This window comes from Rhinolophus sinicus, linkage group LG06 (assembly GCF_036562045.2).
Source record: "Rhinolophus sinicus isolate RSC01 linkage group LG06, ASM3656204v1, whole genome shotgun sequence".
In the NCBI taxonomy this organism is placed as follows: Eukaryota; Metazoa; Chordata; class Mammalia; order Chiroptera; family Rhinolophidae; genus Rhinolophus; species Rhinolophus sinicus.
Genome location: NC_133756.1, coordinates 65,360,984 through 65,369,162, shown reverse-complemented (window position 1 = coordinate 65,369,162; position 8,179 = coordinate 65,360,984). Strand labels below are relative to the sequence as shown.

Here is an 8,179-nt window from a genome sequence, read left to right as displayed (position 1 = left end):
AACAGTGCACAGTGAAGAGTAAGTCTCCCTCAGCCCACTGATCAACCCCCCAGTTCCCTTCTCCAGAGGCAACTACTGTTACCAAATCTTTTATGTGTCCTTCCAGACGGGATCTATGCATATAAGAGGAGCTTTGATTTTTGAAATGCATTTTTATATCTTCAGCTGAAATGGTCCATAAGGTGCCTTTTCCAAACAATTCTCCATGGTAACGTAACTTTGGAACACACATCACATGGACAGACACATGTGCACACACTCATTCTCTTAAGCATAAAATGGAAGGGAAATGATGCAACAGAGAGTGACTAGAAGATATATTGCAGTAAACCACAGTGGTTAGTGGGTTCTCAGATGGTTCCAGACAGCTTTTTATACAGAAATAGCCCAGTGAGAACACCTCAGCCGACTCAGACCACAGAACAAATCCCGGGAACTTGCCTTTGTGCAATCTTCCCCTTGAAGCTCAAGTCTAAACACATCAGAGCTTGGCAGGGCCACATGGTTACCTTAGCTGACAGAACAAATACTCTAGTTCCTCAGGCTCTCCTTGCTTTTTCCCTCTGAGCCAGTAGGTTCCTCTTATAGATTGTACCTCTCCTCCCCCATCCCCAACAATGCGCAGAAACTGAAAGCTCCTCAAGCTTCTCTCGATCATGCAGTTGACTAAAAACCCAACTCACTCTCACTCTAAAGAAAAGGGGAAAAAAACAGTAAGTACAAAACTAAGATATATATATATATCTTTGGCCGAGATAAACAGAAAAATCATCCTATCTATGAGGCCATTCTGAAACTAAGCGATGTGTAGTGTTCAAATTGGGAAGGTATATTTGTCTTCAGAATAGAGGTGGCTGAAAGGGAGTGATCCAGAGTAACTTGTTAAGTTGTTATCCTAGAGACTTTCCATAACTGAAATGTGAATGAGGACATTGGATGACTAGCTTTTATGTAAGTACTGATACAGAATAAAAGAGCCGACATAATTATTAAAATCAGCCAATGTACAGGAGCCCAAGTGAAAAAAGAAAATCTCTCATCAAAAGCCAACATTGTGCTGTAGGAGCCACACGGAAGCCACGCGAAAAGGAACGTTTGCATTGAACAGCAGATGTACTTAGGAGTGCAGGCCTTCCTCCTGGCTAAGAAAATAGTTACCTGCAAGTATGGTTTGGGGGACACTGGAAAAATGACACTCCCAGAAAACACTGCTTCACCTTCTGGCTAGTGCCAGAAAATCCTCGCTAGTTGAGAAAGCCTTAAATTCCTCAATAACAGCTCAATTGTAATAAGCAAGCCCCCCTCCCCCCCCCCGAAAGAACAGCAATAATAATAATGCTCGTTTCCTGAGCAGTTACTTACGGTAAATGCTTTACTTACCTTCATACACAGGACTTTAATGAGTGATCTCCTTCAGTCCCTGTGGTAGCTAGTCCTCAAGATGGCTCCTCCATGACCCTTGCCTCTCTGCCTGCTTGTGTGGTGCCCTCCCGTTGAATCTAGGCTGGGCCTGTGACTCATGAGTAGCTAGTAGAATGGGGCAGAAGTGACACTGTCTGGCTGGCTTCCAAGGCTAGGTCAGGAGAAGCCTTACAGCTTCTGCCTTGGCTTCTTGGATGGTCATTCTGGGGAAAGTCAATAGTCACATAAGAAATCTAATTCTCCTGAAACCACCATGCTGTGAGGAATCCCAAGCTAGCCATGTGGAGGGTCTGAGGTGGAGAAAGAGACGCCTGGCCAACTCTCAGTGATTGCAGCCTTCCCAAACCAGGTAGCAGGCTTGTGAATGAAGAGGCCATCTTGGACGTCCAGCTCAATGTAGCCTTCAGATAATTCTGCCCCCAACCAACCTCTGGTTACAACTGCATGTGAGGCCCTAAGTTAACATTGTCCAGATGAGCCTAGTCAACCCAAAACCATTAGAAATAGTAATAAATTGCTGTTTTAAGCCACTAAGATTTGAAGTGTTTTGTTGCACAGCAATAGATTACTGAAACAATCTCCACATTGACTGCAAAGTTTTGAAGGTCACAGTGACCTCCAACATTCATTTCACTCCCATCCTCATTGTGCAACTTGGGGAATTCACCCCAGTTCAGAGGTACTCCTGATTAGTCTATACTAGTAGTTCTCAAAGTGTGGTCCAGCAGCATCAGTGTCACCTCAGAACTTGCTAGAAAGGCAAATTCTCAGGCTCTTCTCTGGAACTACTGAATCAGAAATGGCCCTCTTTGTCCTGCTCGCAGCCACTCTGACTGTGAAAAGAGCCTCAAGATGCAGCTGACACTGAAGATGAAAGGCAGAAATGCAGAAAGAACCTGGGTGCCGGACATCCAGTGGGGGTTCAATCAGCCTGTCCCACCTTTGAACTTCTGATTATATGGGTCAATAACTTTCCTCATGTTTAAACCCAATTGAGTTGGCTTTTTAGCTACTTGCAGCTTAAAGCACATGCTAGGTATGGTGAGCGTTATGACCTGCATTTTATATAGGAGAGGTGAGGTAATCTGCAGTAGTTCAGACAACTAGGAAAAAGAAGAGCTAGGATTGGAATCAGGTCTCTCTGTTGTCAGAGCTCACGTTAATAATAAAGCCTAAAAAGGTAAGATTTTCTCCTTTCCTGAGAATAAAGGGTTTTGTATTTGTTGTTGGTGGGTTAGGATACTGAGAATACATGAAGGCAGGGGGGCATTTGACAGAAGAATGGGTACCATAAAATGAGGAAAAGGTCCAGAGAGAGAAGGGAGGACGCATAAAAAACAGATAATTCCTGCTGAATTTTATTCAGAGCTGACCGATGCTCTGGTAATTCTTCATGTATTTAAATTGAATGATGTCCTTTCTCCTCTCCTTCCCCCCCAAATAGATTGACATATTATGTTGTTTTGCAAAAATGACACTGAAAGAGTGTAAAGCAAGTGTTCCTTTGAGGAGTAGGCTGCTTGGTCCAAGCAGTTCTATAAACTGCATCCACCCACACCATGCTACTCTAAAGACAGTTTGTAATCACAAAAGGAACAATCTGGAAGATTCCAGTTGTCAACGCAGCAAAACTGTAGCAGCAGACCTTGCACAAGAGACATACGCCGTGGTATGAATTCAGGATTTTTATAACCTTGGGGATCCCTAGGCTCTGTGACCCTTCAGTGGATGCCAACACTTGAGGGGGCTCTTGCCTCTATTCCGCCATACCACTGTCTCCTCTGCAGGTGGGAGGTACCACTCCCACCCCGTTCCTGCCTGCTTTGGTCCCCCCTCACAGGGTGATGTGGCTAATTTTAACCTGTAATCTGAAGCCCAGTACAGGGAGGTCCCGAGGTACCAGGGTGGCTATAGCTAAAGGCCACTTTCAGAGAAAACATGAAACAAGGCTTCAGAGAAACAAGGTAAACAAGAAAGTGACAACTCTTCCTCCAACACTCACCCAGAGTTTAAAATAAGTGCAGATTATCCTTGGTAGAAATTCAGATGAAGGCCTTTCTCCCAATTTGAAACAGATTGCTCTGGGAAACAAACAAGCATTTATCAAAGTCTCTGCTGTGTGCACCACATTATTTCAGCACTGGGAAAGCACACCAGGTAGGGGACAGTCCTCCCCATGATGTTTAGAAACAACTATAAAATACGTCAATGAGTAGGAAATAACACACTCAAGATAATAAGATAACACAAGATTGTTTCTAGGTACTGGGTGTTCACGTATATAAACTAATTTAATCCTCATAGTGACTGTGGCGTAGGTACTGTTATTATGCCTACTTTACTGACGAGGAAACTGAAGCACTGAGAGGTTAAGTCATTTGCCCAAGGTCACACAGGATTCAACCCATGGCAGCCTGGCTCTGGAGGCCACGCTCCTAACCACACCACAGCAAGCTAGTAGGGAGGGACGTGGAGAAGAATGGGGTTGATCTAGACAGGTTCCTGGAAGAGTGAAGTTTTGATACAGAATGATGGAGATTCAGGAAAGTGTTGGGGGTAAATGAGAATGAGTTAGATTAAAAAAATAGGTTCTTTTTTTGCTGTATTACTTTTAATGACTGTGATGGACATTCTTTAACCGAAAGCCTCTTCCATAATTTTACCATTCCATGAGTATTGGGTACTGGGGGCCCTGTTTGCCCTGAGTTCCAAGGCTGAGTGCTTTAGAATCAGAGTTGTGGGTCTGGAAAGTACAATCAAATAACCTGGTTCACCTCCTTGTTTTATAGACAGGGAAATGCTAAAGCTCAGAGAGCTTCTGTGGTGCCCAGATCAGCATGTTCAGCCTCCTGATTCTGTCTAGGGCCTTTCCACCATCCCACACGCCCTCCCGTAGTGGCCTCAGGGTTGCAGCAGCCTGAGATGGGCTGGGCCTGGGATAGGAAGAGCAGAGAACGATGGCCATTTCTCAGATGATACTGGAAGTCTAAGAAGATGGTCACAGTTGGGAAATTCTAAGGTACGCTTGGCTTGCCTACATTGTCTTGGGTCCGTCCAGAGCTGGGGGTGGAGGGAGGTAATGGCTGAGGTCCTGACAGCGGACATTTCTGTGGCATCGAATGGTCTGTGCCCCCTGGATGAGTAACCCCTGCGCCTCCGTGCCTGTTATAGCGCCCCCTACTGTCCCCTCAATGACTTGCTCTCTAGGCGAGGTCCTGTGGTCAGGATCCGTGGCTCTGCCCCACTTGGTTGCCATAAGCACCACGCTGACCACTGGGGATGAGAGATCAGCAAGTCCTGACCCTGCCTGGAGGCGGGGGTGGGTGGGGGAGTGGAGGGTGGGGATGGGGTGGCGGGAGTTCACCTACAGTGCCGCTGGGGAGACAAGCTCATAAATAGATGAGTTCAGTTTCTCTCCCTGTGCTGACCAGGACTTAGTTCGGCCTCTCATAAAAGATTTTAAAAATAGAGCTGATGACTAGATTATTTCATATAGTTACCACTGAGCCTTAATAAAAAGTAATTTAGGATTTAACAGCAACCAAAGAGTCATCCTGGGAGACTAGTCAGGAGTCACGCGGTGGGCGTGCAGGGAGGGGGACGGAAGGAGGAGTTGGCCGCGCGGATCCCAGTCTGGGCTTTCGGGGACCGGCTGTGCGACCCATGCAGTCAAGTGCACGGTGCTCTGGCTTTGGTTTTCCATCTGTAAATTGAAGGTGTAGAATGGACATTTTAAAAAAAAGCTTTATTGAAATATAGTTCAACATACAATTTACCTACTTTAAAGTGTGCCATTCGGTGGTTCTCAGTATATTCACAAAGTTGTGCAACCATCACCATAATCGATTTTTAGAACATTTTCTTTGCTCCAAAAAGAAACCCTGCCTATTAGCACTCACTCTCCATTTCCCCCACCTCCCAGCCCCAAGCAACTATCAATCTACTTTCTGTCTCTGTGGATTCGCCTGTTCTAGTGAAGTTGTGCGTGTGTGTATATATATATCATTTTTTTCAACACACGAGAGATTGGGGTGAAAAGCATAGTGTGCCCTACAAGTGTGCCATTTTTTCTCCCACCTCTTTGAGATCTGAAGTCCTGCTTTGCTTGAGAAGAGATGGAGACACGTGGTTCCCATGGAAAGCTGCAAGCAGGCAAGAAGGGTTTTATACACATAAAACAGGATGGGAATGAGATGTGAATGTCCCCAAGGGCGCGGTCAGGATTTGGTAGCCCAGCTTTCTGGGAAACTTTTGAAAAGCAGCTGAAATTTTACTTTTTCATGTAGTGCTACACACAGTTGGTTGAGTTTGTTGATTAAGAATATCCTAATTATAGCATCACAAGAAGAAGGGTACTACACTAAACAATAAGGAATTATTTAAGGCCCAAACTTTGGATGAATCTTAGGCTTAGCAGTGGGCTCATGTCAGCATCAATCCCTTTATATAAAGACCTCCAAATAAAATTAGGAACATCCACCCTGGGATTTATAGGAAGGGCTGGTGTGGTGTAACACTTGAGAGCCATGCTGATTTCTTACAGGTTACTTATTCCTTCAATACCTACTACAATCTGTATCCTAGCTGTTCAAAGGATTATGTTTTTTGCTGGGACATTGCATCTTTCTCATTAAACTCATCTGTCTTGGTACCCTGGAGTGGTTGCTGGGCAGTATACTAAGGGAAATTGACTTGTTTGGGTGGTGGTGCAAATAACATTACAGTAGTTACTATTAAGTAATTCCAGTTATAGCACACAGACTGCATTGTTTCCTATGCATGTATGGTTTTATAGTTTACAAAACATTTTCATGTATTTGACCTCATTCGAGCCTTACCAAGTGCTATCAGCTGGGTAGGGTCTGTTCCTGGGAATCAGAATACTTGGGTTTGAATCTGGAGTCACCAGTTAGCGGCTGGTGCTCTTGGGCCAGGTAATTCAACTCTCTCTGCTTTGATTTCCTCATGTGTGAAATAGCGATCACTATAGTACTTACTTCATGGCGATGTGATGAAGATTCAAAGAGCATGCAAAGGCTGTGGAATGTGCCTGGAACATAGTAAACAAAAGCACTATACTTATTCCCATTATTATTGTTTTTATTTTAGAAAAGAGGGAACTAAGGCTTGGCAAGGTTAAATTGTTTAAAGTGGCAAGGCTGGCACCTGAACCCCGGGCATCCATCTCATCGTTATTAGTGGTTGTGAAATCATCTGCCTGTAAAAACTCGTGTTTTGCAACCAGACCAAGATATTATGCTGCTAAAACAAAATAATCATGATTTTATTAATTGGCAGGAAGATGTTAATAGACTTAACCTCAATCTTACACTTTTTCCCTCAGAGTTTTCTTAAACTCTGGGGACTCTTTACTGCTCGTCTAATAGAACTTGCTGGTGCGATAACCAAGCCACAGCATTCACAGAAATATTCATGAAGACTATTCTGAACTGACGGACCAACAGCCTTTTGTTTTCATGAGCGCCTGACCTTGTGATTTAATTGCATACATGCATCATAAGCAGACTTTCTGCAGGTACTCCTGCCCTAGGTTGCATGAAGGAATTGGACACATCAGTAATTTACAGCGTCCCGCAAAGAACATACTTTCCGGCACAGAACACAATGCTTTCTAGGTCCACCATCCTGACAAACCCCAGGACCACCGGCTATGCCATCATCCCTCTCCAAGATCGAATTCTACCAAATGTCGACTTACTTTTTACACTTCCTGCAACCATGCGAATTTCAGATAAGGATATACCATCTCTGAGTTATTCTTGTAAGAGACAGAAAAGAGGAAAGCAGGATAAGATGGGAAAACAAGAGGAGCGATGGCGTGCAGGAGACATGCTTTTGCCATGCAGCTTAAGGCCACTGAGGCAAAAATAAATCTGTGGGAACTGAGGGGTGCAGGAGCTGTGGGAAGGCTGCTTTGAAGGTGCGGGGAGTGGTGTTTGGGATATACTGTGCTTTGGTTCAAAAACTATGGTGAAGCTAAGGACATATAATCCTGTATACTGATGAGTTCTGAGAAATACCCAAGTGTAAATGTGAATTTGTTAATGAACAACTCCCCCCCCCCCCGTGAAGCATGCAAATTAATCCAGAACAATGGTGGAATTCTGGAAAGTAGTTTATAAAAGAAAAAAAGGACTTGAAGATTTGGTTGGAGAGCCAGTAAAAATATTTCGTGACATAGAATAAAACTGCCCACATTACTAGAAGTCAAGGGACATTCTGAACTGTTTCTAGCCACTAAAAGATGGTAACTTAAAGCTAATTGTATGGTTCTCTTTAGTGTGCGGCCTGATTTATTTTCATGAACACTATAACCAACACTGTTGCATGCCAAGCCAACAACTATTTCTAGCCTCCTTCTTCCTTGACCACCTCCTACTAGAGAGGCTGAAAAAGCTAAACATTCCCTTTTGCAACCTGTCTTGCCATAGGTGGCCATGTCACCTAGTCCTGCCCGATGAGACATAAGGGGATTTCTGTGGGAGGGGAAGAGCGTCCTCTCTTTTCCACCTTTCTCTCTTTTTGCTTTGGATGCTGCCAAGTGAGGATGTGATGCCTGGAGCTGTGGCAGCAACATTGTGATCTGGTTTGTGACCAAGGCGGAAGCTGAAAGCTAACACATACAGGAAGGTAAGAAGAGTTGAGTCATTGAAAGCAACATTGAACAGCCAACCCAGCCCTGAGGATCACCTATCTCTAGACTCAAGTAAGAAAATTCATTAAGCATAAGCCACTG

At 44.3% G+C, this 8,179-nt stretch overlaps 1 long non-coding RNA gene across 1 annotated transcript; it reads right to left on the bottom strand.

The window, feature by feature from the left end:
* Nucleotides 1-3,592: 3,592 nt before the first annotated feature.
* On the bottom strand, nucleotides 3,593-7,480 carry LOC141572146 (uncharacterized). Its single transcript, XR_012497321.1, has 3 exons — nucleotides 6,420-7,480; nucleotides 5,500-5,564; nucleotides 3,593-5,125 (listed from the first exon to the last, which is right to left on the bottom strand). It is a non-coding gene; the product is annotated as an uncharacterized LOC141572146 (long non-coding RNA).
* Between the last annotated feature and the right edge of the window lie 699 nt (nucleotides 7,481-8,179).